General features: G+C 45.6%; 1 non-coding gene across 1 annotated transcript; it reads right to left on the bottom strand.

The window, feature by feature from the left end:
- Positions 1–4,902: 4,902 nt before the first annotated feature.
- Positions 4,903–4,973, bottom strand: TRNAG-GCC (transfer RNA glycine (anticodon GCC)). Its single transcript has one exon. It is a non-coding gene; the product is annotated as a tRNA-Gly (tRNA).
- Positions 4,974–7,992: the final 3,019 nt, after the last annotated feature.

Genomic DNA, 7,992 nt, shown 5'->3' with positions numbered 1-7,992 from the left:
TTTTCTGCTGTACTTTGTGCTTTAATTAGAGGACCTGCGGTACATATTAATGCGGACAGAGGCATATGCCTCTTTCGGCCTTACCTTGCCACCTGTAAAAAGTGCAGGAAGCTCACTCATACAGTCACTTGCGAACTGACTGAGTCACTTCCATCCTGGAAATTCGAGTGCATGGATTTTGGTGGAGGCCTGTAATTCTGGGCAGTGCTTCGCTGCTTTTCAAATATAGACCAAGTATCTGGCATTGCTGGGCTTCAAGGCCATGTGGCACTGTGCCTACTGCTGTCATGTAACGCTATGTAGCTTGTAGACCACTGTACAGTTAGAAGAGAATTTTTATTCGAGCAGCTCGTATTCAGACTAGCAAGGATATATGGCACGTTTAAGGACTGTAGGAGTGCGCTTTGTACTGTTAGTAGCAGTCCGTGTGTAACCCTTCAATCGAAAGCGATGGCGGTGGTACTAAGCCACCAGCTAGCTAGCTCGCCTGTCTTGACTATGGTGCTAAAGCCATGGAATGAAAAGTTGCGGCAATCTGGAGATGGCCTCCTCCCGCACTTATTGCATGTACCACACTGTTCTGGCACCGGGTAAATGCGCCGCCGTCAGTGCGTTACATCAATCAATTCAAGCGCATGGAGCAGGAGAAGGGATGAGCTGTCGGTACTTCCAGCTTGTTTCGGGATCCTTGAGGCAGCAGAATGCACTTCACATTGACGAGATGCTGACAGCTTGATAGAATTTTTGTTAGCAACAACCTGTGGTTAGGGATTTCAGGGCATTGTGTAGCCGGCAACAAAACGCATTGATTGGTGAGAAATTGTATTCGTAGTTGGAATTTTTTTATTTTTTTTACACTGCTCCGATTGAAAATGGGGCACGTTCTGTTAACGTGCACGCCGTGACTGCTGGAGGTCCAACGGTGCAGTTTTGCAGCAGGCGAAATGAACGACCGCCGGCCGGGCTTTGAAGGCATCTCTACCTGTCGCATTGCTGCGGCATTACTATAGGTCCGTTCGATTCGCCTGCACTTCGTGAACTGGTTCTCGCGGTGCTGCACTTCGCCATTCGTTTCAAAAAAGTGCAGACGTTGTGCAGGCCTAGTTCAGGAAAGTGCGGGAAAACTGTGCACCTCCTCAGTGGTCGGTGCCGAAATGGTGCAGCTGCAGCCGCCATGGAAGCAGACGACGGCTTGCGCTTTGCTATAAACTGCTGATATACTCAAATTAATCCACTCGTCGATGATAACAGTGCCTCACACGGGCCCGCCGACTGTCATGGAACGTGAGTGGCCACCCGAGAAGGCGGCGACGGAGGTGGGGACGGCGGCCCTCGCCGGCACCTTGCATCTCTCGACCATCGTGCTCTCGACGGACCCGTAACTTTCCTTTCTACTAATAAAGTTGTATTAGTACTCGAAGCCGGTTATGTTAACTAAAAAGCAAAAACGTGCATGCAGTGCATGATGCACATTTTTGCAAACACCGCTTAGCATGCAAGTCGGCGCGCGCACACCTCAGTCGTGTTCAGTAAAAGAACACACGTGCGTTTCGCTTAGCTGCCGCGAGGTTGCATCGAGGATGATTCATGGCAACACTTCGCTGCGATGTGTTGTTTGAAAATTCTTTACGCGGTTCGGAATGTTGGCGGCTGTTGATTTGGGCGCCACGCTGCTGGCTGCAATTTGGTGGCGACCAATTTGGTGGTGACCAATAAGCAAAGCAGCCTGTCATTTCCGTATGCCCTTCAAAGCATCTGCTTGAGGAAGTTAACGAATACAAATACATAGGTGTTACTATAACCAATAATCTTAGCTGGAATAAGCATATAACCAAGCATATAAGCAGATAACATATGTACGTCATCCATTTGGAAACTTTACTTCCTTAGGCATAGATTAAAAGGTGCCCCTTCTAGTGCAAAGCTTTTAGCCTACACGTCCATTATCCGACCGAAACTTGAGTACGCATGCGCCGTCTGGTAGCCTTACACAAAAAATAACATCAAGGTACTGGAAACGATTCAGTGAAAATCTGTATGATTCATCTGTAATAAATATCGTTCTACTGACTCACCAACCACTCTTACACCTTTCCTTTAAAATTTAATTCAGGCTCCTTAATATATGTGACTCTCTCATCCGCTTCTTGTTCACGCTCACCCTCCCAAATCTGCCAGTTGTGCTGTTTTCTGGAGGCACGGTGGTGGACATAGATTGCATGTCGCCTATGTTGCCCTTGAGCCAAGTATAAGGCTTCAAATCTGGCCGCAGAAATTTTCCCGAAAACTCTCAGCCAACTTTGTTACATGTCAGTTGAGACTTCTTGTCAGTGCGGCCGACCTTATCTAAAAAAGTTGAGTGTGGCATCGTGACAATATATATGAAGCAGTCTAGAGGGAAGTACTCGCTCAAGCACTCGCAGTGCGCATGCGCGTATAGATGCAATGCGGCATGTCATGCTCATGGAACTCTCGTGATGGCCTTGCGACGCGTCTATGTGTGCGACCGTGAGCAGTGCTGGAAGAGGCGCTGTTTTTCACCAAGGCGGTGCTGATGTCCGCGTGCACCGCTTCGCTGGAGTGCTGGCTGTTGCTAGCCGCGCGTTTTCCTTGCTTTGCAGACGCTCAACCCCTCGAACGCGAGGCCAAAGCATGACCGATACAAGGAGGAGCACGGATTCATCATTCAGCAAAACTAATTTCGCTAGTAGTTAATTATTTTCCCGTGAAATTACTGCTCCAAAGTAATTCATTGCATTACTAAATTACCAATCCAGAAAAGTAATGAATTACATTACAAATTACCGAGAAAAGTAACTTAATTATTGTAATTTCATAACAGTAATTTAATCACTGCCATGTATGATACAGAGCGAAAGCCTTGTTAAGCATGGTTTGGCGCGGTTTAGCTTTCCTTCAGTTTTATTAAAGCGAAAGCTTTACAACGGCATGTTCCAGCCGCAGTGGCTCACTGGTTAAGGCGCTCGGCTACTGATCCGGAGTACCCGGGTTCGAACCCGACCACGCCGGCCGCGTTTCGATGGTGGTGGTGGTGGTGGATAACATTTATTGGAGGCTATTTACAGGAGAAAGTGGGGTCTGGCCTTAAGGCGCAGCCCCTTAGAAATTCTAGGATGGGTCCCTAGTCCGGAACCCCTGTAGCTTCCGCGGCAGCTCGGGCCCTAGCGACGAGGGCTCTTTGGCTCTCTAACGTAGAGCAGCCAGCAGGGCAGCCTCCCAGCTCTCTCGGGCAGATGAGGGGAAAGGGGTAAGCAGGCTTAGAAGGGCATGACCGCACCATGGGGTACAAGTCCGAGAACGCGCACCCCCAAGGCAGGCACTCCCCGTTAAAAGCCGGATTAAAATATTGCAGCGCTGCTGGCCTGAATACCCTGTTAGTATGTAACCGAAAGAGCCAACGCTCCTCGCTTCTGGTTAGCCCTTTCGCAGGGGGATGAAAGCGGCTATGCTGTGTTTGATATAATTGAATAATTTCTTTGTAAGTGATAGCCGGGTTAGGTTCTGATTCGCGAGGCGAAACGCAAAGGCGCCCCGTGTTCTGTGCGATGTCAGCGCACGTTAAATATCCCTAGGTGGTCGAAATTATTCTTGAAACCTCCCCTATGGCACCTCTTTCTTCCTTTTTAAAAGAGCGTTAGATCTTATTCATCACATTTCTCGATTTTTTTGGGTCCTACCACCTCCCTTCGGCGTGAAATTTTCTCTCCGAGGAATTCAAGATGGCGGCCCCCATATTAAATCGATATAGCAAACCATTTGGTGATTGATTGGTGATGTCATTAGAATATCGAATTGGTGAGGTCACTGATTTTGTGACGACATAATTAACTGGTCACGGGACTATATTTAATCGCTTATAACCGAGTAATTAATGAGATCATCATAAAACAAAATATATATTTGGAATCCTCTAGATGAGTAGAACACGTTAGACACAAATATTAACCAATTGAGTTAATATTTAGTTATGGCTAGGTTTAAATTTAATTGCTTCTAATTAATTAACCTACGACGTCATTATTTAACTAATGGCATGTTCGTAACTGGCTCGATGAGTAGAACATTTAGACATCAATATCGCATAATTAGGTTAATATTTAGTTATGGTTAGGCGTAACATGGCGGCCGTGAAGGTAGCACTCGGCAGCTCACAATTTAATACCTCATGGCACCTGGCACCTACCGCCTTGAGGTAAGGAAAAATAACCCTCCAAAGAGCCGAAAAACTTTTTCAGCCTAAATTCCGGGTTCGAACCCGACCGCGGCGGCCGCGTTTCGATGGGGGCGAAACGCAAAGGCGCCCGTGTGCTGTGCGATGTCAGTGCACGTTAAAGATCCCCAGCTGGTCGAAATTATACTGGAGACATCCCCTACGGCCCCTCTTTCTTCCTTCTCTCAGTCCCTTCTTTACCCCGTTCCCTTACGGCGCGGTTCAGGCGTCCGCCGACATGCGAGACGGATACTGCGCTATTTCCTTTCCTCATAACAACCAAGTTTCAATTTTTTTTTACATTGGTCAAACATATCCGACCTCAAGGCTGTAGGCGCCCGCTCGCCGTGAGGCATGGAAAAGTAGCCTAATTGTAAAGCAGCTAACGCCCGTTACTTCAACGTATATTTTTCTCTCAGTCCCTCGTTTATCCCTTCCCTTACGGCGCGGTTCAGCTAGTGTCCGCCGATATGTGAGACCGATACTAGGCCATTTCCTTTCCCCAAAAACCAATTCTTATTTAACTGTGATGTTAGCGATCTTACACGTAGAATGAGGAGAAAAAAAAGGTGCGAGCTGCTCTTACTGAGCGCAAGATAAGCGATAGAAAAAAAAAATGTGCGAGCTGCTCTTACTGAGCGCAAGATAAGCGAGAGGAAAAAAAGAAAACGTGCGTCGGCCGGGAATCGAACCCGGGCCACCCGCGTGGCAGGCGAGTATTCTACCACTGAACCACCGACGCCGACGAAAAGTCCTGCTGCAGCGAGGCGGCTGATTTCGCAACGTCTGGCTTCGTAATGTAGGTCGCCGTGTTCTGCGCTGTTCAAAACGGTGCCGTTCGCCGCGTGGAAAACGACTTGCCGGGCGAACGCCTGCAGTGATCGGCGCCGTCGGCGGTGCATGGTAGCGCTTTGCCTCGTCCAGACTGCCTGGATCGCTGTTGTCTCCGCGCCGGCGCTCTGTGTGAGCGCTTGCGTCGTGTGGTCGCTTTTGTTTACGGTGTCTTGCCCGATGCATAATTTAGAGTGATGAACGCCTACCCTGAGAACTTTGCTGCCTATCCTCTCATTATATTTTTGATATTTCCTCTCATATTATGTTTGCAATACCGTCTGTGGATCAATTATTAAACGTGTATAGACACCTAGCTTTTGGGTGCGTGTTTCCTTGTTTGTAGCGATGTGTATAAGGCAATATTTTACATGGAATACCACCTGGTATTCTTCTATGGCCGCTAAATAATATATGATCGCATTCCTTTATCGTGCTGTTTCGGTTTTGGTTTTAACAGCCGAATGAGGACTGTGCTGTCAACGTGTACTTACATGTCACGCGAGACATGAAAAAACTGCAATATAATTGCTATTTCCACGTTCATTGTCATTCCGGCTCTTGAGGAAGGCTGGCTTCAGCCTTGCAAGAAATTAAAACGATGAGGCAGCGATTATATGAACCGTTTTCCATGCCTCACGCGACAAAAAAGCACTCTGACGTCACAGCCATCGTTCGTCTGTTGAAACCGACACAGAAACAGTATGACAGAAAAAAATCGATAATAAATTATTTAGTGGTCGTAGGCGAAAACCACATAGTAATTCATGCGTAGTAGGGCCTTTCGCATCATTGTAGAGAATAAAACATGCCACAAAAGTTTAATGTCTATACTCTAATGCTGAACCTGAGGGCCGAGTATTCAGTCCAGTCCGCGGAATCCGCATTTCGAAAGAGGCGGAATGCAAAAGGCACATGTGTGCTGCGCGGTGTCAGTGCACGTCAAAGATTCCTAGGTGGTAGAAATTATTCCGGAGCCCTCCACTACGGCGCCTCTTTATCTCTTCTTTTTTCCACTGCCTCCTTTATTCCTTCCTTCACGGCATGTTTCGGGTGCCAGCCGAGAAGTGAGTCAGTTATTGCGTCTTTGCTTTCACCAAACCCTTTTTAGGTACTATTATTTGTTTCATTGTTTGTGCCAGCCCGGAATGTAAGGTGGCAGTTGAAGGTTCTGGAAAGCGTTCTTTCTGGCGGATTTTGTTGTTCGTAGCATGGGAAATGCATAAAGCTAATACAACGAACATGTAAACCCCATTTGGGTGTGTTCAGATAAGAACGGTAATCGTAGTGCCATGAACATTTTTTTTTATTTTGAATGAAAATTTTATATATGGTGAGAAATTGTGTCGACACAAGGGAATAGTGCTTAGTTTTGCAAGAAACACTGCGTTCTTTTCTGTGTGAAAAAAAATTGCTTATCACAGAAGGCGGAAGACGTTGCTTTTGCGATTTCGCATAATTGCTAGTTTGGATCCCCGTAGAAAGTAAAATAAAAATTTTCGGAACCTGATTATTTTTTCAGGAATTGTATGCAAACATTTCTGTTGGAAGCAATGCAAAAATATTTTTAGCTTCTATAATTTCGGAGTGAAAAAGTCGCCAACATTGTTGAAAAATAACGCATTCCAAAAATGGCAGTGTTTAGGACAAGGGCAGGACAAGAATCTGAGGCTCAAATTTTTTCTCAGTATTAATCCGTCCATTTGACTGTTGCCAGACAAAAGTTGTGCTTTTAGAACGAGTAGATGATTTTTAATTGACCGTTGAAATAATCTAGAATTCGAGAAATTCGCAAAAAAAAAGGTGAGCTTTGACGGAGAATAAAAAAAAAAACACCATATCCCATTTTGTTTAAAACTTCCCTGAAAGGCGTTTATTACCTGGTAATTCTAGATAAAAAGAAGTATATTTTTGCTTTACATTGTTTTCAATTATAAAATTAAAGGCCTAACAGAGACCATATTTAGTTTGTTTACCGTTACTGGATATTGTCTGCTAAAATGAGCAGCGCTTATGAATTCGTCTTGGCAATAAGCGTATGTGGTTGCGTTTTAGTTACCACTATGGCAAGACCGCAGAAAACACATTGGAAGCATGTGTTTGCTTGTAATCGTTTATTAATGAGTCAAAACAAGAATAAGGTTTCTTCTTCACGTGGCTTTATAAGTCTGGCTAATGGGATTCAGAATGTTGCCGTACTTCAAGAGTATTTCAAGTCAATTTTGCTTGGAATAACATTTTTAAAATGTTTAGCTCAAATTTTCACTAAGTTTAAACCAACGATAGTTCATTTAATTATACTTCAACGAAAGGTGCGAAAAATTGTGTAGTGCTTCTTGTAGTTCAAAATGAGGCAGGAAAGCCTCTTCATCCAAGAAACAAAGATTCTTGGCTTATGTCTGCAAGCTAGTGCCACATTCGCTTTCGGTACGGGCAAGTGTTGCCGAAATGATGCAACTTGCGCCACACACGCACACACACACACAAAAAATTGTGAGCACAAAAACCTAACGGCAACATTGGTGTCCAATGGGGTGGTTATATAGCTGAGTCTTCTTTACTGCTAATAAAGTAACTTTTAAGGAAGGGCACCGAATTGCTGGCCACAAGTACATATCTATTCGAGCATTATTTTGTGCATGATGGAAGGCTTAGCTATAGGCAGAAAATGTAGTTTTGGATTTTCGCTTTGTCTAGTACCAAACATTTGGGTTTCTAAATGCGGTCAAAGTGTGCCATTAGCAAAAACAACAAAAAGTTTAGTCGTCGTTTTGTAGCGATAGCTGCATTACGGTACCATTTCGAGCCTTCAGCGTGGCGGCGCCGCTACCCTGTGGCTGCGCCGCCACGCTGTCCCGTGGTTGGTCACGTGGTGCGGAGCAGCTGCCGGCGGCGCGACGCTAAAGTGTACTTTAGCGACGCCGTGGCTG

Source organism: Amblyomma americanum, chromosome 4 (genome assembly GCF_052857255.1).
Source record: "Amblyomma americanum isolate KBUSLIRL-KWMA chromosome 4, ASM5285725v1, whole genome shotgun sequence".
NCBI lineage: Eukaryota > Metazoa > Arthropoda > Arachnida > Ixodida > Ixodidae > Amblyomma > Amblyomma americanum.
This window is presented reverse-complemented; position numbering and strand designations above follow the sequence as displayed.